The 24,607-nt window shown below is 47.1% G+C and overlaps 1 protein-coding gene and 1 non-coding gene across 2 annotated transcripts in view; both read right to left on the reverse strand.

The window, feature by feature from the left end:
• The window catches only part of Grk5 (G protein-coupled receptor kinase 5), a 221,401-nt gene that overhangs the window by 86,191 nt on the left and 110,603 nt on the right, over positions 1 to 24,607 (reverse strand). The gene's annotated exons all lie outside the window — the stretch shown is intronic.
• Positions 23,570 to 23,705, reverse strand: LOC147825732 (small nucleolar RNA SNORA2/SNORA34 family). The gene has a single exon (XR_015440597.1). It is a non-coding gene; the product is annotated as a small nucleolar RNA SNORA2/SNORA34 family (small nucleolar RNA).

Raw genomic sequence — 24,607 nt, forward strand, 5'->3', positions numbered from 1 at the left:
GTAATAAAAGGAGCTTAGACAGTTTTAATTTTGATCATTCCCCCCCAGCTTATACATTCTGGTTGATGAACATTTTAGTTCTATCTTGTTTTTTTAATGCCCTAATAGAGATGTTATTCTATACAACTGGCATTTGTTTCAACATAGTCAAATATTTCCTAACATTTTTGCATTCACTTCATCCTTACCCACAGACCTTTATTCGGTACAGTATTTTCTTCTGCTTGAAGCATATCTGTTAGAATGCCTTATTTTGAAATAAACTGGTGGTAAATTATCCAAACTTTGTCCTTCTAAGTATAACTTTGCTCTTCTTGAAAGATACTTTCACTGGGTGTAGACTTACAGGTTAACAGTTACTTTCTCTCTGCACATTGAAGATATTTTATCATTTTCTGGCTTCCATAATTGTTGTGAAGTCCTCCAACAGACCAACTACCATTCTCAGACGGGAAATCTTTCTATTTTTTCTGGTTGCATTTTTTTATATGTGTATGGATGTGTTTAATCACTGTTATAGCATCAGGCATCTTAATAGTGATAAAATCCATACTTCAAACATTTAAAAAATTACCTGGTTACAGATATATAACCAATTTTAGCAAGATTGGATTTGGAACAAATGAACTCCTGGAACTACTAAGAACTTTAAGTGACAGCTGACAGAAAAAAATTTTCTTAACTCTTTATAGACTATGAGGTGTAGAGCGTATGCACAGATCTCTCCAAAGTTATAATGGCTGAACTTAAGACTTTCTGACTTCATGACTAGGTGAGAGTCATTCGTGTCCAAGAGAAACTGCCCTTTGAGGCTCCATCTTCTCCTGGGCTGGTGATGTGCAGTGCGATCCTCTCTTCTAATGCTGGGTGGCAGCCAGCCACAGCTCCAGTCAGCAGTCACGAGGGCACCAGCCAACACTCAGTGTGTCGGTGCTGGCATTTTTCGATAAGTGGCATTCAATAATTACAAGAGATAGTTAACACTTCTTATGTAATAGGCTTTGTGTTAGGTGATTTTCTCCAACTGCAGGCTCATGGAATTGTTCTGAACATGTTACGGTAGGGCAGGCTAACCTGTGATGTTAGGTAGGTTAGGTGTAGTGCATGTATTTTTCACAAGGTGGGTTTATCAGGATGTAAACACATGATACGCTGAGGAACATCTTCAATAGATTGGCATTGTACTTTGGCTTTATCCAGCCTAAACTTTACACTTGTCTTAAATATAAGTATACATATATTAAACAGCTGCTAAACAGTATCTCTATTGCCCTAGTGGGAAAAACACACACACACACACACACACACACACACACACACACACACACACAGTGAATGGAAGGTTCAATAAGTTTAGTTATTCTAAAGAAATATGTATTACCAAGAACTACAATGTCAGAGTTGTTCTTGTTAACGTTCTAGTTGACTTCCAGTCCGATATGATCCAGAAACTCCATGTTGCAAGGTGGGCTTTTTTAGTAAAAACCTTCCCTGATATTTTGTTAGACTTACACATCTTACTCATTTATTCTAATGAAAACTTGGCCATCTTCTTGGGACTCTGTTTCCCCTGCAATCCTCTCAGTTGGAGGCTCTTTTTTTTTCTCTCACAGAATTTATACCACATATCTGGAGATATGAGGTAGGTATACCTACTCTACATATTTTATAAATTTACCTCTCCTCACTAGCCATAAGTTCTGCAGGAAGAAGCTATGGCCTGTTTATGCAAGCATTTTGAGGGGTATCCATGAACCACTGTATAAATATTCAGAAATACTCAGGAACTGTAAGTAAGGGATTGCACTCAGTAGGTATTCACTGAATGAATGCATAAACTGAGTCCAATTCAGCAGCAGAATAATGAGCACATATACTACAAAGCATCATTCTTATATCTAAGCATGGAACAAATTCCTGGTTGCATTTTAAAACACCTCTTTGACTTAGATGGAATGCACATTTACACTGATATTCCTGGAAGGAGATTTGTTGTTATTCATTGAATTTCCTAGTTCTAAAGTTCTGTACTTTCAAAGACTGCAATATTCTTAGTCATCTCAACTATTCTGGGATCTGAATCCAGTGCCTCACTTATGCTGGTTGAGTTGTTGTGCTTTAAAATGTTTCCTGTTTCCCATTTTCTGTATTATCTCTTCCTGAAAATCCAACTGTATCACTGTATCTCACATATATCTCTTTGCCTGTACTTTATTATTTCCATCTCTGTCTCTGGCTGCAATTTAGTTCACTTATTTGAACATCTTTTATATACTTCCATATTTTTACTCCACTAAATCTAATTTGTTTAATGTGTCCATTGATTTTTACTTCTGTTTATTAAATTTTCATTTTTAAAATTTCTATTTCTTTCTTTTTTTTTTTCCAGTACCAGGGATCAAACTGAGGACCTTGCTCTTGCCAGGCAGGCACAGTGCCACTGAGCTAAATCTCCACGCCTCTATTTCTTTCTTTTAAAATCTTTGTGATAGCTTCTTATTCCTTGCTCCTGTTTTCAAGACTCTCTTATAGTTCTTGCCAGACACATGTATCCCACACACTCTTCACATAAGGAGACTGATACTCTTTCCCCTGAGAGGTAGAGTCTGTTCCCTCCCTTTTATTATAGACAGATGAGTTAGGTAGAAATTTTGTAGGCAGTCAGATGGGGCTAGGTCCTCGGGAGGGTTAGGACAAAGGTGAAACACACCACAGCTGCGACCAGAAACTTATTGGTTGGCAACCAGGCCTCAAGATAAAGACAAGATGACCAGACCTACATACTTCCTCAAAAAACAAACACTGGGCCTAATGAAGTCTAGATAGGGCCGGGGATTTAGCTCAGTGGTTCCGGCACCTGCCTCACAAGCAGAAGGTCCCAAGTTCGAACCCTGGTCCAAAAAAAAAAAAAAGGAAGGAAGTCTAGATAGGCATCAACCACTCCGGTGGGTGACCAGAGACCCCTGGACCCACCACTTGCTAGAAGAATCTTTGTTCTTTCCATCCACACTTGATACATGACTTGTTTCCCAGTTGGATCACTATTACCTAAGTGACTACACTTGTAATCTTATTGGATGGTCATGGCTGTGGCCCACATTGTACCCATGTGAGTTTCACCCTATAAAACTCCTCTGTAAAGTGGAGTCCCCAGCTACCCACTCAGGACCCCCTCCTGACCCTCAGGAGCTTTCCTATCAATAAATATCTTCGTACTCTTTTTTTTTTTTTTTGGTACTGGGGATCAAACTCGGGGCTTTGCGATTGTGAGGCAGGCAGTGGAACCACTGAGCTAAATCCTCATCCTATCTTCCTACTCTTAACCTCTGTTGTTCCTAGGACTCATTCTTCTATTTCTCGAGAACAAAAGCTCAGTGTATCATACAGCTAAAAGATTGGGAGATATAATATTTCAAATTTCACCTCTGGTATTATTTCTTATATTATTTTGAATCTGGGTAGAGACTTGTCACTTTTCTGGTCAATAAAACAGTGAGTGCGATGTTTTGGACATTTGCGTTTAGGTCATAAAAAGGATATGTGTTTTGCTTAGTTCTTCATCTCTTGGGTTGGTCCCTTTTGGAACTGGCTACCATATTGTGAGGAAACCCAGGCCATGTGGTGAGGCCACATGGAGAGGTACTATGGATCCATCAAAATCCAGCATCTTCTAAAGATATGTAATGTGTTAGTCTTTCAGCTCCTAGCCTTCATGTCTTGAAACTGAAGCCTCAGAGAATGTGGAGTGGAACCAAGGCATACCTGCTTCACCCTGTTTGAATTTCTGAACCACAGAATCTGTGACAATATGCTTGTTTTATGCCACATCAATGGTAACTAGAAAGTTCCCCAGTGAATCTCCAGGGCCTACTTTAGTCCTGACACATAGTAGATGCTTCATAAATGTCTGTTGGATTTATGGAGCACATTAGAAACATATATGCTTCTAGAATCTATAGCCTTCTCTTCAGAAGTCCCATGCCCATGATGGGATATCTTCAACCCCCATGGGAACAAAGGCTCCCTCTCTTGTTTTACTATGAGGGAAAGCCCCTAGTTCAGACAGGGAAGCCTCCTGCCCTGCCCAGTTCCTCAGAAAGTTAAAGGGTTCTTGATCCACCCTCAAAGCAAATAGGCTACTCATCTCTCGCTTTCCAAACAAATATTTATATTGCCCTTGATTGGGTGGTGGCCATTTTGTTTTTCTCATATAGTAGTATACTAGTACTTCCAGGACAAAAGTAATGTAGGGAAAAGAGCATGTGCATCATTAAGTCTAAAAAGAAAGCCAGTAGCTGTGATGCCACTGCTAAAAATAATGCTGAGATATACAGTGACATTGATAGGTAACTGACCTGGGAACTATGGTGCCCCCCTGTAACCACAGACATCAATGAGAAGCTGCCTGCTTTTTGGGGTATGTCAAGTTTTCCTCACCCAGCCTTCACTGCTGAGGCCCAGGGCTGGACCTGGCAAATCCAAGGAAAAGGGATGGCTGATCATAGAGAAAGCCTGGATTTAGAGCTTTGATTAAAAAGTAATATGAGCTTTCTATTTCAAGAGCAGAATGTCTAACAGTATTACCAAGAGGAGGCTCTGCAGGACCTGCTTAAATGGGAAATACGAACCTGCTGTAATTAGCATATTAATAGCAGTTTGATTTCTAACACCCCATGAAACATCTCTCCAACCACTTTACCACACTCTGCTTGGAGGTAATTACAGAGCAAAGGTAGCCCAGGATAAGGAGCATAATGTAGCTCCCCCAGTGCCGCTCCAACCAGCTGGAGCAGTTTCCTGATGAAGACAATGGAAGAATGGGAGCTGGATGCCTCCAGGGTGCCCATGGTACCCTGATATTCTTTGCACTGGCTGGGATCCTCATTCCTCCAAAAGCAAAAAAGAGCTCATCTCTGACCCAGAGGAGTCCTAATCCAGGCAGAGGGGCTTTCCAGGAACAGGATTTGATTGACTCTGAATCAGTCTCCAGGCCAAGACTGGCAACTCCAAAGAGGTGAGACAGGAGAGCAAACCCAGGCCCCCAGGGCCCAGAGAAGAAGGGAGGGAGGATGCTGATTGAAGCCATGGTGCCCACATCTCACACTGGCCTGAGAGGTGCACAGAACACCATCCTGTTTGTCACTCCAGCCGCCACCACGCGGGGCTCTGGCGACCACTTGTCAACTGGCCCAGGATTTGGGTGGAAAACTGATTTAGCACCTGCTCCAGCTACACCAGGTTGTGGCGGGGGGGGGGGGGGGCTGAGTTGGTTTGTACCCAAGTGACTCCTGGCATGGTGGACAGGGGGTCCCTCAGTGATCTGACTGCTGCAGTCAGACGCACAATAAATGTGTGAACAAACCAAACAGACCCGGGAGCTTATTGAGCCCACTCTAGAAGCAAGGCCCATTTTTGAGGAAGTTTTTCCCTTTCTAATCAACAACTGTCTCCTTCTACAGCTTCGATGGGAAGTTGTCTCCACCGGAAGCACCCTGAAGGCAGGACTTTTGTCCTCCACACACATGCCTCACTCAGTGGGCAGCCTCCCTAATAAACATGCTGGCAGGTGAGGTGCAAGTTCTCAGCTCCCAGAAAAGCTCCTTCACAGAGGCTCACTTGTTGTGGGGACTGTGCAATTGCATTTTTCCTTCTTTTCTTTTTTCTACTTCTTTGAAACAAGAATGTGATGGCTGGAGCTGCATCAGCTATATTAGGCCAGGAGGTATCTGGTGGAGCAGAGACAGGAGCATGGGTCCCTGATGACACAGAAAAGCCAACCCACAGCTGAACTCAAGATTTCATTATATGGACAAATATTTAAGTCACTCTAATTCAAACCATCCAGCCAATAAACATGGGTATCTGGCATACCTATCCTGCCTTACTCTCCAAACTTCCTTGCTAAATCCTACTACACAGACAAGGCTACCTCCTCTAGGAAGCTTCCCTGGGTTACACCAGGGGAGGAAATAATGACCTGTTTACTTGATCAATTGCTAAATAGCACAGTGGTTAAGCATTTGGGATGGAAGTCAGGCAGACTGTGGTTCCAATTAAAGTTCTTTCACTTATTTAGTCATGTGACTTTCAGCAAAACACTTCATCTCTTTTACCCTCAGTGGGATGTTAACCCTTGCTCAGGGTTCCCTGAGGACTGGATGTTAATGTAGATAAAAACTCTGGTACCCCACCAGCAGGCAATAACCTGTCAACATAACTTTTCTGGGCACCAGCCATTCGTGCCACTTTTACCATAATATATTGCTATAATGGTTGCTAATATCACACTACAGTCATGCACTGCCTAACAACGTTTCAGTCAATGACAGATCACACACACGATGGAGATTCCATAAGATCAGATCACCTAGTGACTTAGCGGCCACTGTAGTTTATGTAATCACACTCCATGGCACTCATGCAACAATGACATTGGCTGACACAGTCATCAGAACAATGCTCTCCTACTGTTCTTCAATTTAACCTTTCCTAGCAATGAGGTAGGAGAATGACGTTGCACTTACTGTTTGCTTTTTATGGCACACGTTAAAACAAATCGGTAACACAATCCACCCATGCACCACTCCGAATCATGACATCTGGAGAGGCATGGTTGTGGCCCTGTGGTTCTGATGTACCTGTTCAGGAATGAACGGCACCTGCTTTCTTCATTCTTATCAGCAAGGGCCTCTGAAAGGGAGCCGCACTTGTCTCCTAAGGTCTGGTTGGCATCAGGAACACAGAAGGAGCCTGTTAAATAAATATCTGCCTAATTAGTGGGTAAATGTTCTCTTCCTGTCATATCAGAGACCTTGATGAAGGTCCCAGCCAAATTCCATTCCAGCACATTCCAAGGGTTGTCCAAATTCTTCTGCTGCACTGGATGCATGTTCTATCAAAAATTACACGCTACAAGTGGGCTGTCAGCAGAGCAGTCCGCAATCATTTCCACAGACACTTCCATGAAATTCAGACGCCCTCTGTTGTGCTGGGATTGGATCCACGTCATGGCACCCTGGCAAGACCCATACAGGCCAGGGAAACACAGCAGGGCCTTCACTAACAGAGGTTCTTTTCTCAGACAAAGAAACCTTCAGAAAGCATTTTGCACCACCTCGACGGCTGAAAGTGTTCTTGGGAAATATTTCCACCAGGGAGTGCAATCCTTATGTAAAGAGGTGGTGACATTCTGAAAACAGCAGACCCAAATAAAATGTGGGCTGTGACGAGGATGCTGCAGGGCCCCCAGCTTCTGTGTCCAAGACGCTTTTGAGCGATGGAAAAGTTTTGATGGAAAACTGTGCACTTGGCCTGTAACCACGTAAAATGTTCCTGGGCATTTATTAAATGTTTTCTTTGGCCCATTTACAGTAACTCAGACTGGAACGTCTTCTGCCACCACCTCACCCTCTCCTGGCCAAATGCCAGGTTGAAAAAAATAAATGAGACAGGTGTAGGCAGCAGCTGCTTGGGATCAGACATCATAGACCTACAAGCAAATGGGGCCAAGCCTGAGGATCCCCATCAGGCATGGCAACCAGTGCTGTACTTGGCAGTCTGTATGAACTTCTGTCCTCGCCCTATTGTGAAGCAGGCCATGTGGTGCTCACAACTGAAAGTGACCCCTGAGAAGCAGCAGCAAGCTGTTGTGGGCCAGGTGTAGCCTACAAACAGGCAACTAAGGCAACTTCTCAGAGGCTCACCTGTAAGCAAGAATGAAAACGCCTTAGCTATAGGAGTCTGTGTGCGCATGCGTGCACGTGTGTGCATGTGTATATGTGTGTGCGTGTGTGTGTGTGTGTGTTGGGGATGGTGTGTGACATGCGCTCAGGGCGAAAAGAGCTTTGCAAGCTGCATAGCAGCCACAGGCTCCATGGGCAGTGCAGTCAAGCACACTCAGCAACAGCTGAGGCATGTGACTATGTGTGAAGAAACACCAAAGACCCATGGCAGTTTGGAGGACCATAGGAGATCCTGAAATCACAGGAAGTGTAGGAGGTGGTGGTGGCCGCTAAATCAGTCCAGGGTGGGAGAGTTGGCTTTCAGCACTCAGGGATATCTGGGGAAAATCATGGCTGTGGGCCAAGGACCCAGAAAGGCCACCACAGGCAGAGAGCCAGGCCCACCTCTTACAGCCATCTCGAGCCCCAGCAGGGAGTGTCCCACCTGCAGCCATCTTAGCTCATGGAAACTCTTGCAGAGGTGTGATTTATCTACCCCAGGTACAGGCACAGAACTGCCTCTAGACACTTGCCCAAGGCCATCTAGCAAGTAAGCGGAAAAGCTGACCCCAGGCCTGGCTTGAAAGCCATCTCCTTCTAGAGCTCCAGAAACACGGCCACTACCCACAGACATGCTGCTGCCTTCAGCTGCTGTCCTTACTTGTCCTGAATCTTTGTAACACGGAAGCTGGCCACACCAGGCTTGGCCCAGTACTGACCCAGCCCATCAGGTTCTCCCTGCTGTCATAGCACCTCCTTCTCCCACCTCTTCTCCTCTTTCCCCAAGCCACAAGCTCTGCTCTGAACACAGCAAGTGGCCCATGTTGACTCCACCTTGAGCTCATGCTCCCTACTTCTTTATGATGTCTCATTGTGTCGGGGGGCTGGGCGGGTGGCGGGTGAAGGGAGATTGCTCAACTTTTCTCTCTTGGCAGTGTCTTAGTCTGTCTCCTGCTAGTGGTCAGGACTTCAAGAGCAGCCCTCCGGTGGCGGTTTAGAGGCTGAGCAGTGTGGCCAGAATCTGGACACCCCCAGCATTCCTCTTTATACCTCTCCATCCAGCCACCTCTGTCATTGGACAATGTCACCACCTTGGTGCACTGACGATCTTGTCACCATATCTCAACCAGGGAGGGAAAGGCAAAGCAAAGCAACAGCAATGTATATCTACCACCAAGGATCCCACTTATGACATCTACTTCCCTCCAGGGTACTCTCTAAGGAACTGTCAGGCCAAGTGGCTCGGAAATGGGGTTCTGAACATCTGTGCCCACATGTGGTACTGGCCCCTCCAGGCAAGCTAATCCACAGATCCCCAAGGGCATGTGGTATCTCCTGCCTGGGTAACCCCATCCTCTAGAGCCTGGGGGAGGGACTCGACTGGCAGTGCCTAGCATGCTATGCTGTCAGATCCATTCTGCTTCCACATTTCTTGCAGTCAGCAGGGCAGGTGCTAGTTTGCCTGGTCTCCAGCAAGGAGGACAAAGCTCAGACATACCTGCTGCCCCAGGAAGCTTTCCTTCTCATTTCTAGTGTACAGATTTATTTATTGTTTGATTACTTGCCCAAAGGACCTCTGGTACCTTCCCACAAAAGCACATTTCAGTTGTTCCAGAAAAGACGAAAAACAGGAAATAAGCAGCAAAGAAGGAGGGGAGAGTAAAAGGAGCTCCTTCCAGGACAGCTGAGGAAAGAGAGCTTTGCCTTTGGCATCAACCAGGCCCTGGGCTTCCTGGCAGTTTGAACAAAGAGCAACCAAGAGGGCGGCTAGTGGCAGAGCATAAACCCAAAGTCAGGTCTCAGGTGCCTCCTTAAATAATGGCCACCTACTGTGTGACATGCTAGGGCACAGGTCACTGAGACTCAGTCCTGTCCTCAAAGGAAGAGAGACAGGGTTAGGACAGCTACAGCAGCAATACAAGAGTTCACCCATGGAATATCACTCTGCCACTTGCTCATGAAAAAGGGAAGGGTGGACATGAAAGCAGAAAGGGACAAGTGGCAATGCCTCCCAGGTGGCATTTACCTGGCTGTAACCATGAGTATAATCGAGGCTCTGTCTCTGCCTGCCAGGCTACCTCTACCTCTCAGGAAGGTTCTGGCCCCAGGAGAAAGCCTTCCCTAATGCAGAGACTTCCAGGTCTGCTTGCCCAGCAAGGGTCACCTATAGGCAGGATGTGAGAAGGCAGGACAGACCTGGCTTGATGCACAGAGCTTGGGGTGTGGGAATGAAAGCAAACACCCAGCTCCTCCTAGCCCAGGACTCCCCACAAGACCCCACTCTCTTACTGGCCTTGTCTCAGGTCTGTACTGTTTCCCCTGACATCTGTGGGGATGGGAAGGTCCCAAGATGGCCAGCAAACTGCCTTCGGGCTACTTAGTCTAGTGATGGACATGTACACCATTATGGCTTATATCTAGATGTCCCCCTAAAGTCTCATTTGCTCATAGGTGGAGCTTTTGGGAGTGACTGGGCCATGGGTGTGTGATACTGGATTAGCCCACTGATTGATTTAGCATAGTTCTGGATGTGAGTGGCAATAACCAATAGGTCTGCAGCCTGCATGGAATAAAAAGAAAAAGAAGGAAGGCTTGCTGCTTTCTGCCTGCTATGCCATGGACTGTTTCTCCTCTGCTATACCTTCCTGCTTTGGAGTCAGCCAAGTACCAAACCTCTATGAACTGTGAGCCAAAATATACCTTTTATCCTGTAAGTTGTAGATGTTGGGTATTTTTTCCCAGCAAGGAGAAATTAACTAAGACACACACAAATGCATATGTGTGCACACACAAATGTAAGCACATATGTGACACACTGGCACACACGTTCCTGCACACAAGATATAATGGTGGGTCATGGATGTCAAGCTGAGGAAGACAGTTCATGAGTCACCAATAAGAGAGAACCTGCAATCTCTTCTGGAAGGCTCGGCAGTAAAGAGCACTGCCCAGTGTCCTTTCAAAAAGGCCAGGAGCAGCTGCACACGAGCCCTAAGGACTGAGCAGTCAATCAAAGTGTTTAGAGGCAGCAGAACTGCACCTTGATACTGAGGTGGGGAGAATAAACCCAATAGGAAGCAAACCAGTCCAATCTCCAAAGACTGCTTTTCTTCCATTCCAAGGAGACAGATTCTATCCAAAGCCCTTCCCCAGGTCTGAGGGAGGCCCAGCCAGCTCTGTCCTTAGAGGAAACACTGCTGGGGAAATAACAGCTCATTCTATGGGCTGTTTCCCTGGAGGCCCCTGGCAGGGCCTGGGGATTAGGTGAGCAATGAGGACCTGAAGGCCTCATGAGGGCTAACAGGGCCCAGGAGCCCACCAGCTCTCCAAGATACCATTCAAATGGTCACGGGGGCAAGAGACAGCCCAGCTCGACCCTGTGGCTCACATGTCCAGAAAGACTACAGACGGCACTGTGAGGCTCCGTGGACAGGCCTGAGGCTTAACTGCAGCATCCTAGGGGCTGGAAGCCAGCATCAATGGAGGGGCATTAGCCGAAGAAACCTGGCCCTGTGAGGGCTTTTCTTCCCATCCCAGTAAATGATAAATATGACCCAGGAGATCATGGACAGCAACTGAACAGATGCTAAAAATCTGTAGATGTAGAGGGTTGAAAATGGGGTGCCAGGTGGAGTTGAGCTTCCGCAGGGCCAGACAAGGCTGCCCCAAGCTGCTGTGCATACTCCAGAGGCTTCTGTGGCAGGAGATTGTTGGCAACATGTGTGGAATGCTCTGGGGTGCACACAGGAGGGACAGCGGTCGGTTGGTAACATGGGGCAGGGGTCCACTGACACTGGAGGAAGGACTAGGCCAAGTAGAGAGGATGGAGGGTAGAGCCCAAGCCCAGCCTGGAAGCTGGATGAAAATGTTCACCATGTTCCACTGAGTGCTCCCCTAGGTTCTAAGATGCTGCCACCGCCGAGCTTCTGAGTTTGACAAGTGGGCAATGAGGTCCCTATTTACAGGTGGAGGTGGAGGACGGGCACACAGCCAGGAATGGAGTCTGGTTCTGCTTCTCAGTAGTGTGTGACGTTGAGCAAGGAGCTTCACGGTGACCAATCCCCGTTTCCTTATTTGCAAAATGAACCTAAAAATAGAGGCTCCCTCCCAGAGTTATGGAGTGAGGACAGAATCCAGAATGCAGGACACAGTGTCTGGCATATAATAAGAACCTGATCAATGGTAGCTATCATTGTTATTATCACTTGCAGTTCAGAGAGGTGTAAGCAAACTGCCCAAAGTCCCACAGCTCCTAAACAGAAAACCAAGGATTTGACACTGTGACTTGAAAGCTATGTTGTGACCCACCCTGCTGGTAGGTTTACCCGAGGGCTTGGGAAGCCTAAAGCCTTTGGGCAGGGTGGGAGTTGGAGGATACAGCGAGAACCACAGGCAGGAGACAGAGGAGCATTTATATCTGCCAAGAGTTTCAACTTTGTACTTTGACATCTTCTGGGAAGTCAAGACCTGACCAGACCTGACCTCCTCCCCTTTCTGAGGTACTAGGGACTGAACCCAGGAATAAGGCTCTACTACGAGTGACACTTCCACTCTTTTTTATTTGAGACAGGGTCTCACTGAATTGTCCAAGTGGGACTTGAACTTGCCATCCTTCTGCCTCAGCCGTCCCCCAATGCTGGGATTACAGGCATGTACCACTATGCCTGGCTGTAAAGTCACGAACTTTCTGAGTGCTAAGAACTATAAGGCAGAAAGTCAAATTAGACATGGAAGGAAAGAGAAACAAGCTAGACACAGAGGACCAATGAAGAGGTTTCGGTACCAGTCCCAGCAGGGTAACAAGCATGAAGACAATGAGGTGGAGGAGAGAAGTTGGAGCCAACCAACTAGGGAGAGCTCTGAAGTGTCTACCTGGAAAGGCTGGTAAAGCCATGGTAAGAAACAGGAATGGGGTGGAGGTGGACAGGAAGAAATCACACTGCAGGTAAGCAAAGGTATGTACCCCTCTCAAGTTAAAGCAAGAACAAAGGATGGCAGAATACTCCTCCCAGCACCCACAACAGGAATGGTTTGTTATGTGGTTGGCTATGGGAGGGGCCCAGGGGCTGTGAGAGCAGAGGGGTTCCCTCTGTACCCCACACTCACATTCTGACCCCAGCTCCCAGCAGGAGCTTGTGAAAACCTCGCACTGCATGAGCTCCACCTGGAACATGCCTGAGCCATCTCACGGGTGGGGAGACAGTCAGTGTGACATTCACGGCCATCTGCCATCTTCTAAAAGGCTCTGCAGGTGGGGGGGCAGGGCAGGAGGAGGGGAGTGAGAAACCATCCCCCAAACGAAAGGAGGGGGACAGACAGGTGGGCAGCAGGAGCAGCTGCTGGCCTGGGGACTCCTGACAGGCGGTGCTGAGAGGCATCCTGTGACCCCACGTCACACAGAGACACCTTCTCTGGCCTGACACTGCAGATGGGAGCAGCTCCAGACACTCCTGCCTCCCTGGAACAATACCCGAGCCCTGGACCAATGTCATCAGAAGTGGAGGCCACTGTGGGACAATCCAGGTCCCACCTGGATACCTGAGAAAGGCTGTCTCTTTTCTCCTGGCACAATAATAAATATCAGAAGAGGTGAATGAAACTCACTTGGCCCTCAAGCATGGCCTGCTCTGTCCATGGCCTCCCTTTGCTCTCTCCTTACCCACAGGATGGCTCTGGGAGTGTCAGAGATGAACATTCCATGGCTCCCCACCACCTACAAACTAAGAACTAACCTTTCAGACCAGAGGTATGGATGGTGCCCCGGCTCATCTCAGCCTCTCTGATCCTCTACGTCATGGCTCCTCTGCATCAAGCCCATCAAAGCAGTGAATGCATCACCCCAAAATGTGCCCCACACTATCTATTTCCCTGGCCAATTCGGAGGAATTCCAAAAGCAGCATGGCCTTCCCTCAGGCCTGTGTTTGAATCTGAGCTCTGATTCTAGCAGAGCTCCGGAACTTTGAGCAATTATGAATCTCACCAAGTCTCCACATAAAGCAAGGTTGGGGAATGGCACCTGGCCCGCAGGGTTTTGTAGAAGACTCTTCTATAAGAGTGTGTCTGTCAGATGTGTATTCTGTGGCCATGAAATGCTGCCTAATAATGAACATGATCATGAACCTGTTGATGCCAGGAGTCTCGTCTTCCTCTCATCTGTTCAAATAGTATTTCCATCCCACGCAGACGTCTCTGCCCCCTTCCCTGCCCTCTCCGGGCACTCGGTACTGAGGATGGATACTTGGCAGCGGCTCTCCTTTGCCATGGCTGTAACTCAATGACACAGATGCTCTCTGCCCCATCTCCCCACCCCTGGACAGCTTCCTAAGGGGTCCCCCCATCGGGGACCCTAGAAGGAACTTGGTGAGAGTAAAAGTGGAATATGGGCCCATAGGCAGGACTGGCTGTAACCCCATGTATCTGCAGTGGATGAGGCCTCCTACCTGGACCCTAAGGCTCAGAGTGATGAGGAATGGGGGATTCCATCCAGAACCTCCAAGGCTGCTGAGAGTTAGTGAGAGGCCTGCGCAGGGCTCAGGGGGCTAAGAGCGGTTACACTCAGGCTACATAAAGGCAATAAAAGTGGCCCAGCCCTGCTGGCAAGAGCCTCTCCTGAAAGCCAGGCCCCACAACCCTGCAGCTACCTGATCTGACACAGAGGATGGACGTAACAGATGAAGGAACAAATGAATGAGCAGATAAACTTAATCAGCAGGACCTGGCAACCACTAACCAGGGGAAACCAAGAAAGCGAGCTCTGCACTGAACGGTGCTGCTGCGACAATGACAAGCAGCGACAGTGACAAAGAGGAAGAAGATAAAACAGCCAGTAGGAGCATGTACCACAGTCCAGGCCCTATCTCTGGATTTAATCCTGTTTCCGTTTTGCAGATAAGGAAACAGAAGTATAGGGAAGTTTAATCCTTGGCCTAAATCACAGTCGGTAAGGATTAGAGCTGGGCTCAACCCCTGGTTCCTCTTCCTCTAGAGCTCTCCCTCTTCATAGAGGTCTCTGCCCTGCTTGCAGCACTGGCTTGGCTCAGTGTCCTTGTTCTGTCCCAGATGCCTTGCCTCATGCACCCCAGGTTGGGGACATCCAGAAAAAAGCCCTGATGATGGAGTCTTTCAGCAAAACCTCTCCAGCTCTGCTCTCAGCCAGGCTCGGCCAAGGGCCTTGAGCAACGTCACCCACTGTCCACCTCTGCTCAAGAAGGACAATGTAACGTGTCAGCTGAGCTGGCAGGATGCACCCTCCCTCCAACTCTCCCACGCCTCCCTCTCAGGCTGCTTGGGGCCCAGGAAAGGGGAGAAAAGTGGGGTCACTGCCCTTGGCAGGGGGTGCGATTGGCCATCTCTCCTCTGAACCCTCTCTGAAAAAAGTAGCCACTTCAGAGCTGACATGGTGACAGATGTTCTCAGGTCACAATTCTAGACCTTGTAAAAGAACTCAGAGAAAAAATAAGACCTATCAGCAGTCAATCCAGAATTGGAGAAGGGTAAGTGCTGTTTCCTTCCCAGAGGAGCATGAAGATGTCTAAGCAAAGAAAAAAAGTAACATTCTAAAAGGGCCTATGCACAGCAGCATTAAGGTGGGTGCCAGAAAACCTGCACCAGGCAGACCCGGCCCTACCCTCATGGGGCTCAAGGTCAAGCAGAGGACAGAGATGAGTTATCAGACCACTATGATGAGGTCAGTGGCAGCTTGAGTGTTCAGAGCAAATCCTGATCAGGTGAGGTCACTAGGAAAGGCTTCCAGGGGGAGGTGACTCTAAAGCAGTGGCCGGAGGTTGAGTCAATTACCAGGCAGTGTTAGAAAAGGAAATGGCCTGGCAGAGGGAAACAGTGAGACACAGGACTGCAGAAAAGAGAACAAAGAAATGGCTGAACTGGGGGTCAGGTAGGACAGTGACACTAGAGGGGGAACCAGAGGGTGGCTAAGGCAGGGCCTGATCAGCTTGGACAAGACCTGTGGACTCCATCCTGTCGGTCATGGAAAGCTACTTGAGCAGGTGATGGTGAGACCTGACGGATATTTTAGGAAGAGCCTCCTGGTGGCTGTGGGGAGCTTGGCTGGAGGGATCTGGGAGCCAACACAAGAGTTCAGTGCAGGACAAGGGAAATGGTGGAAACACAGAGAGGGGCCGATCCCCGAGACGGGATGGGGCCAAGGGACCCAGCTGTGGAGAGTGATTGGATACGTGCCCTAGTGTGGGAGGGCAGGGCAGGGCCGAGGGAAAGGGAAGCCCAGGCCCTTGGGCAGCTGGAGGGAGATGGAGATTTTCACCAAGATCAGAAAGGGGCTGGATTTAGGACAAAGAGTCACAGTTCACCAGAAAGACAGGAAAATTACTCCCGCCATTTGTCCAACCGAAGGTTCACATGAACACACTGAAAATGACCAGCAACGATTTGTAGAGTACTTGACAAAGCCTTTTCTACCAGTAACTCCTTTGGTCACTCTATAATCTGCTGAAGTAGAGAGAGTAGAGTATTTTTATGGCTTTTTGTTTGTTTGTCTGTTTACTTTGTTGCTGTTTTGCAGTAATGGGGACTGTACATCCTCAGCCTTTATTTTTATTTTTTATTTTAAGTCAGGGTCTCACTAAGTTGCTTAGTTGCCCAAGCTGGGCTGGAACCACCATTTTCCTGCCTGAGGCACTGAGGGTGCTGAAATAACAGGCATGTGCTGCTATGCCTGGCTAGGTAGGAAGTATTGACTCCCTATTTTCAAGATGAGCAAATCAAAGTTAAGTGACTTTCCCAAGACTTCAGGACCAAGGAACTGCCACAAGAACCTGGTCCTCTGCCTCCCAGTCCAGCAGGAATTCTAAAGCTGAATGTTTCAATTTTAAATGGTATCTGGTTTCTGGGCACAAAGACAGATGACAGTAGAGGTTGGGCAATTTCCTCCTCATTAGCAAAACAAAATAAGAAAGGGCTTCTAGCAGACCTAAATGTTACCATTGTCTAGCACGTTGGCAATTTTTATTTCTCTTTTTAAATTATTGTTTTTGAAATTTCATCCATGGTTGAATATAATTATTGCAATGAAAACAAGGGCTAAAAGATCTTTCAAAAATTAATCTTAATGATACAAGGGCACCACAACAGGGAAGCAGAAACTTAAGAACCAGCACTCAAGATGTCACTTGATTGTACATTTTCTCCCTATTGCTGGCTAGAAAGGGCCAAGCTAGAAGCAACTAGGAGCTCATGCCCCTGGGAGCTCTTTGGGGAATCATTTGTTTTTTCTAATTTTTAATTTCAAAAGTTCATATTTGCCCCAAATATCCATCCACCCACAGGATTTCTTCTCAGTCTCTCTCCTGGGTGCCAGCTCTGGGGTACTTGGGACAAGGAGTGTTTAATTCACTAGGGCAGACACCAAGGGAGAGGCAGGAGCAGCCGCTTTGCCAGGCTCCACTGCCAAGATACTGCTGCACAGACCGAGTCCTGGGAAATAAATTCCATAAATAGAGTCCAGGCAAGGACTATTAAAAGTGTGTCCCTGCATCTCTTTATGGGCCAGTGCGCCATCATGCTTAAGCTGCTGGTCAGCTGGTCCCCTGTGTTGGTTTGACGTCTCCCTCGCTGCATAAACCAGCTTGTTTTTCCCGTTTTCAGCAACAGACCCTAAGGCAGACAGAAAGGCCCTTCTTCTGCCTGCTACTGCAGGGGATGGAGCCACCACTCCTCCTCTGCTTCTCCACCCCTGTACCCTGCTAGGTGAGCAGTGCTGTGTCTGTGGGCGCAAGTGTAAGCTGGACACTGGACATTCTAGAAAAGCAAAGGAAGCAGAGAGGACATTGAGCAGAGTGCTCAGTTGTAGCTCAGTGCCCTCTGGCCTTCAAATGTCTGGGCTTTCTCACCTTTCGGCTGTGGACGGAAAGCCACAAGGACGCGGAAAGCCATTCATCTGAACACTGATTGTAATGCTCAGAAACTAGGTGGGAAACTCCAGGTAGTACAGCAGGTACGTGACAGGTAGGGAAACTGTAAAAGTCAGGTTTATACTGGGCTTATAGTTGAGGATGCATTTTCAAGACAGCTTAAAGCAGGAATCTTCACACAGGAGGTAAGGTGTACAAGGGGAGAGAAGAGGCACCTCCATCAGCGCTGGGCCGGGCCGAGGCAAATTCCCCATCATGCACCAGGGGAGGGAGCCACTGCAGCAGGGGCACCCAGGAGGACATATGGAAGCTTCCTTTGTGTTACGTCCCCAATGCCAGGCACCCAATAAATACGTGTCAAATGGAAAAACAAATCACATTTATAAAGAGAATTAATGACGTGGAAAATATATTTCATGTCATATCAAGAAGGTAAGAAGCAGGGGCTAGAGGAGTAGCTCATGGGAGAGCATGTGCTTATTAGCATACTTGGTGTCCTTGGTTCAAGCCCCAGCACCAAAGCAGTAAGAAACAAGATCTGCATGTATGTGGCTAAGAAGAAATTCTATGAAAATGCTAATATGGCTGTCCCTTCTTTAAAAAAACAAAACAAAACAAAACTTCTGTGTGGCTTTTGTCTTTATGGTACTGGGGATTGAACCCAAGGTCTTCGCACTGAGCTACAACATCCTCTGCCATTTAAAAAAAAAAATTTTTTTTTTAAACTTTTGAGACAAGGTCTCACTAAGTTACCCACCCTAGACTCAAACTTATGATGCTCTTGCTTTAGCCTCCCAGAGTGCTGAGCAAGGTGTGCACCACCTTGCTTGAATGAAAATTTTTGTGCCTTTAAGCAAAGTAATTTACCAATTGCTCTGACTTAAGTAACAACACAAAGAGGTATTGGAAAAGCATCATGCAACGTGGCTGGAAAAACAATCAATCCATCTTCCAACTTTCCTGTGGTCCATGGGGGAGGCCATCAGCCTGGGCCAGCAGGAGAGAGGGGAAAATCCACTCTGCACCCCAAGAAACTGGCCCTTCTACCTTGAGCCCCACAGCTCACATGAGATGGTATGTTATGGGTTCACTTGTGAACCCACAGCAGGAGGGTTGGTATCCCAAACCCCAGGACCCCAGAATGTGCCCTTATTTGGAAACAGGGTCATCACAAAGGTGATCACTGTAAAAGGAGGTCATGAAGGTGGGCACTAATCCAACAGAACTTGTGTTTTTAGCAAAAGGATAAAATTGGAGGCAAACACACACAGAAGGTATAAAGATAAGGCAGAGATTGGGGAGATGCATTTATAAGCCAAGCAAAGATGGTCAGCAAACTGCCAGAAGCTAAGAGGAAGGCATGGAACAGAGTCCTTCCCACAGCCTCAGAAGGAACCAAGCTTACCATCTTGATTCAGCTTGCGGGACTATGAGATAATAAATTCTGCTGTTGAAGCCACCTAGACTGAGGCACTTTGTTATAGCAGCCCTGGTAAACTTTTACAGTGGGAAAAGGCCTGCTTCAGAGTCAGGCCATGAGGGAGAGACTAGTAAACCACGTTTCTCACTGAGACTCAGTTTTCTCAATTGGAAAACGGGAACAGTAGGATTCAGATTTGGTTTCAGTTTTAGCCCTGGAATAAAATCTTACACAGAAGCTCAAATAAAGAAAGTAATGGGGGGGGGGGGGGCTCTGATCAGGTAAAAGCCTGGAAGAATGACTTCTGAAAGCCACAAGTCCAGCCACCTGGAAAGCCCTTGCCAGGACCTCATCCTACTACATCCCAGATGAAAGCCACCCTGACTAATAGCATTGAGGTTTTCTTTTTTTTGTTTCTCTTTTTTTTTCTTTTTAATCCAGGTACTGGAGATTGAACCCAGAGTCTCTGCACTGAGCTGAATCTTCAGTTGTTGTTTTTTTTCTTTTAATTTCGAGACAAGGTCTCACTAATTTGCCAAGTTGCCAGGCTGGGCTCAAACTTGCAATCCTCTTGCCTCAGCCTCCCAGCTGGGATTACAGGTGTGCACCACCAACCATGTCTGGCTACCACCGAGCTTCCTGCATGCACCAAGCTCATGCTGCCACCTTCAAGGGGTGTGGCCAGTTGTAGAGAAGTGAGACTAACACCCAGAGCACTGAGCAGACAGCCACCCCCTCTCTCTCCCAGGAGCTCTAGCTGCACACAGGTCACCTGATGTTTCAGACCTGCCACATCTAAATTTATCTTGCCCTCCAAGGACAAGCAGATGTTGTGCCTTATCAGAGCACGGCTAAGTGGCAGAATGACAGACGTGACGCTCCCTTATCACCCGAAGGACAGCAATGACGTCCACAGAGACTTGGTTTCCCTGACGATGAAATTAAGAACTTGAGTGCCAGTCTGGCAGGCCTGAAGGGGACTGGGTCACAGAGACGTGTGATAATTGTCGGACTATCCTCTCGAGCCCACTGACTCCTCAAGGAGCACAAGTCAATAAGGAAGGAAAGAAGGAGCATCACCATTCCCTCTAGCTCACTCTCGGCTTCATTCATTTAATTTTTAATTATACAAATAGCATACCGATTTATTCTCCATTTACAAAATAAAGCTCAAGTCCCCCCAGGCCTCCATGACTACACCACGAGTAACCCGTGCTGCTAGGACTCAGCCCAGCAGCCTTCTGAAACAAGTGCCAAGGGGAGGGAGAAGAGCCAGGTCCTGTAGGAATCACTGTGGGCTTCCAGGAGGAGGGAGCTGGGGGCAGGTGTTTAGGAAGAGTGCCATTCAAATGATCCCAGGGCAAAGGTCCTGGGGCACTGGACCAGTTTCATGTCAGCACAGAAACAGCTGGCCCCATTAGTCACCTGTAGCCAATGCAGCTCTTTTTGGAAATTCAAAAGCCTTCTCAAAGGTCCCTCAACCTCTGTCGTCAAACCACTTCCACCATAATGGTGATGATGGTAATGACAACAATGCTATGTGTACGACAGTCTGCTGGTCTTCCCAATGGCTCTGCCAGGCTGGTAAAAGAGTCTCCATCTTACAGACAGAGATCACAACCCAGAGAAATCCAGCAACTTGCTGAAAGGCAAGTGGCTGGGAACAAGCAGAGCCACAGTGACCAAGACCAAGAGCTTTCCACGAGACTCCACCACTTCTCAACAGTGGCCTGTGATGCAGCTCCAGAGCCTGCAGAGTAGGGGCTGAACAACTACCTGTTGGCCAGTGTAGAGGGAAAAACCAAGTTCAAAGCTATATCAAGGATATCCTCACACTATTACAGTGTGGGGGCTCTTTGTATGAGTTACATTTTCCTCTAGGAATGACCCACAGCCAAGCCCTCCTGCTCCTGGAAGAGTTAAGCCTTTGGCAAGCAGCTCCTCTGCAAGGCAACTCAGTCCTGAGGGCTGGGGTACATGGTGCATGCCAGGCCCAAGAGCACTTTCTGTGAACAGCCTCCTCTAAATGTCAGTCCTGCCTGCGAGTGAGGAGGGGCCGTGATTTATTACATAGCTTTTGGACAGTTCCTATGGAAATATTGCCAAACAGTGGAATAATCAACTCTTTCACTCAAGCCCCCTCCTACTTTTTTTTTAAATGAAAGAATAAATTATGCAATGAGTCTGAGCTAAATAAATAAAAATGCCACACTTTTGCCCCCAACAGAACTTTCTGCGTCACGGGGAAATATCTGCAGACCTCAACAATCTTTTATCTTCATGACGATGTTTCCAGTCCTCCCACCTTTGGTGATTATGAGAACTTCTCTGATTTGGGGCCCTCTAATGATCTTACATGAACAATTACCCCATTAACCAATAATGGCATTATCTGATGTTTTGTCAAGCACTTATTAGACAACTCCTGCCTCCTCTCACAGGCTGCCTGCACACTGTCAGTTCTGTCAATAATCAGTTAGCTCATGTCTGGGGTTTACAGTAGAAGCAGAAATGTACAGTGAGGAATCTCTGTCTTATTGCTGCCAATGATTGTCCAGGTTACCAGGCTGAAGAGGAGAGCCAGCAAGTTACTTTGTCCATCGACCTACTCACCCATCCATACATCCATCCCTTCCTCCCTCATTTCATTCATCCATCTATCGCTGAGTCACAAAGGAGACTCAAATGGTGAGGAAGTGGTCCAGGCCCCACAGAGCTCATATAAAGATGCCCTGCCCTAGGAGACCATAAGTGATATTACTGCTCCTGGAGAAATGCCAATGAGTGAAGAGGCTGACCACTGTTCTCCAGCTCAGCAACCTTTCCCTTGCAATCATGAAACACCCTCAATCAGTTATCACATTGCTATTTCAATCAGGCTCATTTCACTCTATCTCCTGGACTTGGCCATGATCAAGCTCCAAGGAAGCAGGGATAGCCATGTTTTCCCCATGGGTAGCACACAGTAAGTGCTCAGTAAACACCTGCTGAATAAGCATATGAATGTGCAACACATACTTACAAGGTACAATAAAAAGAGACAGACAGAAAGAAATGTTTCCCTCTCTGAGTGCATAATAACTCTCCCTGCTTTAGGCTCTGACTGGGGCTGATACCTCAAATATTTATGCATCCGTATGTCACTAGGTAGATAATGAAAAGCTGCAGTTCAAGCTCAAGGAACTGACCTGTCCTGCCAGGGCACCCTGCTCTGGGACTCTGTTCACTGGCTTCTGAAATGGGGGGTTGGGCAAGATGCTTTCCAGTTCTTAAACTGAGGCTTCGGGACTGACTTAAATTCCCTGTGATAATTACCCAAACCATGACCAGGAGTGCATTTGCCTTCCCCATCTAGTGCCTAGGAGACTGTGACTGAGTCTTGTAATTGTGTTGAGTTTCCTCACTTATACAATAAGGACGCAGTGGGTGGGGGGTAGTGTGAGAAAAATGAATGTTTTCCCCTTTTTTTGAAACATGGTCTTACTATGTAGCCCAAGCTAAGCTCAAACTCATGATCCTCCTGCCTCAGCCTCCAGAGTGCTGGAAAATAAATAGTTTCTAAGGTACTCCTTAAGGCTTAACTTTCATTACTTAAACCATTGGCTAAGGTAAAATTTAGGTACAGCAAACACATGCCATAAAACTTTTGAAAAAGAATCTGAATTTCAAATATTTTACCTCATTCAATCCTTCACTACATAATATTTAATGAGTCCTAGTATGTGCCAGGCAGGGTTGCAGGAGAGAATCAGGTAAAACACAGGCACTTTTAACATGGAACATCCAGTCCAGAGTGAGAGACAGAAAATACACAAGTAAGTGACTAAATAAAAGATGACTTCAGATGGAGTTATAGGCACAGAACTCTAAATAAACAGCACTATGTGGAAGAATACAAGAGGTGGGGAATGGTTCCTTTTTAGAGGACTTCTCTCCGACAATGATATGTGGGCTAAGACCTCAAAGTTCCCTGGAAGAAAGTGTGAGGATGAACATTCCAGTTGAAGGGAACAGTACGTGCAACACCTCCCACAGTTGTTAAATTCACAGAACACAGAGGTGACCAGAGCAGCCAAGAACAGAGAGGGGAGTGGCATGTGATGAATTCTAGGGCGGATCACGGTGGGCAGGGTAGGGATAGCGCTACCAAGCAATCATGGACTTGGATGGAGAAAGACATCACTGTCCTTTTCATAACTGCTGGCACTTCCTCCCATCAGGAAGGTAGCAATGGGCCACAGCAATGGTAGCAGTGCCTGGAACTTGTCACTACAGAAATCACAGATCCATTCATATCACAGTTATTGCAGATATCCAAAAATACCACATATGCTATTCAACAAGCTGTTAGATACTATTTTTTAAAATTTTTTTTAAATTTTATTTGAGACAGAGTCTCACTTGTAGTTCAGGCTGGTCTTGAATTCACTGTGCCACCCAGCTTGGCCCTAAACTTGCAGGGATCCTCCTGTCAGCCTCTCGAGTGCTGTGATTACAGGCCTGCACCACCACACCTGACTGAAAATTTATGTTTTTAGTTAGCTGTTTCTTTCTAATGAATTCACCATTACATTGCTAACATTCTCAAATGGCCAAGAGACCACAGGAAAATATCACTTAGACTCCTGCTTGAAGCCAAAAGCTTCAGAAAACTGCTGGCCTTGATTCAGGGCAAATAGATTTTATTTAAAATTATTAATCAAGAAGTACATACCTTTCTATATTTTACATTTTAAAATTGGGCCAGGGATTTAGCTCAGTGGCACCATGCCTGCCTGGCAAGCGCAAGGACCTGAGTTCCATCCCCAGCACCAAAAATAAATAAATAAATAAATTTTTAAAAATTAAAATAATTAGCAACTGCATTTTCAAAGAATTGGTTTCCTCTGCAACCTTGTTTATTTCATGATTCTGAGAAGGCGTCCACCTGTCTCACCCATAGCCGAAGTGTCCACAACCCACAGACCGAGTTGGAAGTTCATCCGCAGTGGGACAAGAAACTGCTGGGTGATTTGGCAGAGGAATGATGCACAGAAGCAGTTTTCATTTTCCAAAGTCACTTCCATAGCTAGGTAGGGGCGGCCTGTGGTTGCCCAAGGCAGGGCTGAAGGCAGAAGGAGGCCATGGCTTTAACTGACCGCTGGGGGCAGTGTCCTGGGGCCCTGGTGGGCTCTGTCCTTCCCTTTAATCTACAGCCTTCCCCCAAACCACCCCATGCTACCCTCTGGGCCCAAGGGGCCTGGGACCTGAGGACCAAGCCTTCCCCAGGACACCCTCCCAAAGAGCTTCAGGGCGTGAGCTCATGAATCCACAAGAAAAATAAATACAGCATTTGGCACTGTTTGCTTTGTGCATTGGTTTAGAAAGAAATGAGGATTTTATTTAAGAAGGCCTTCCAGCAGGACCCCAGCAGAGGCTGGGCAAACACCACGGTGACGGGCTGCAAACAGGTGGCGAGGCCCGAGCCCAGGCCTGACCCGCATGCTGCAGCCTCTCATTTATCTCCACCTTCCTATTTGTCGCAGGCCTCTCTTCACACTGTACACACACAGAGTCTAAGAACAGAAGCATCATTCCC

Source organism: Heterocephalus glaber, unplaced genomic scaffold, assembly GCF_053883595.1.
Source record: "Heterocephalus glaber isolate CG9 unplaced genomic scaffold, H.glaber_assembly_v1.0 deba00001497, whole genome shotgun sequence".
Lineage (NCBI taxonomy): Eukaryota > Metazoa > Chordata > Mammalia > Rodentia > Bathyergidae > Heterocephalus > Heterocephalus glaber.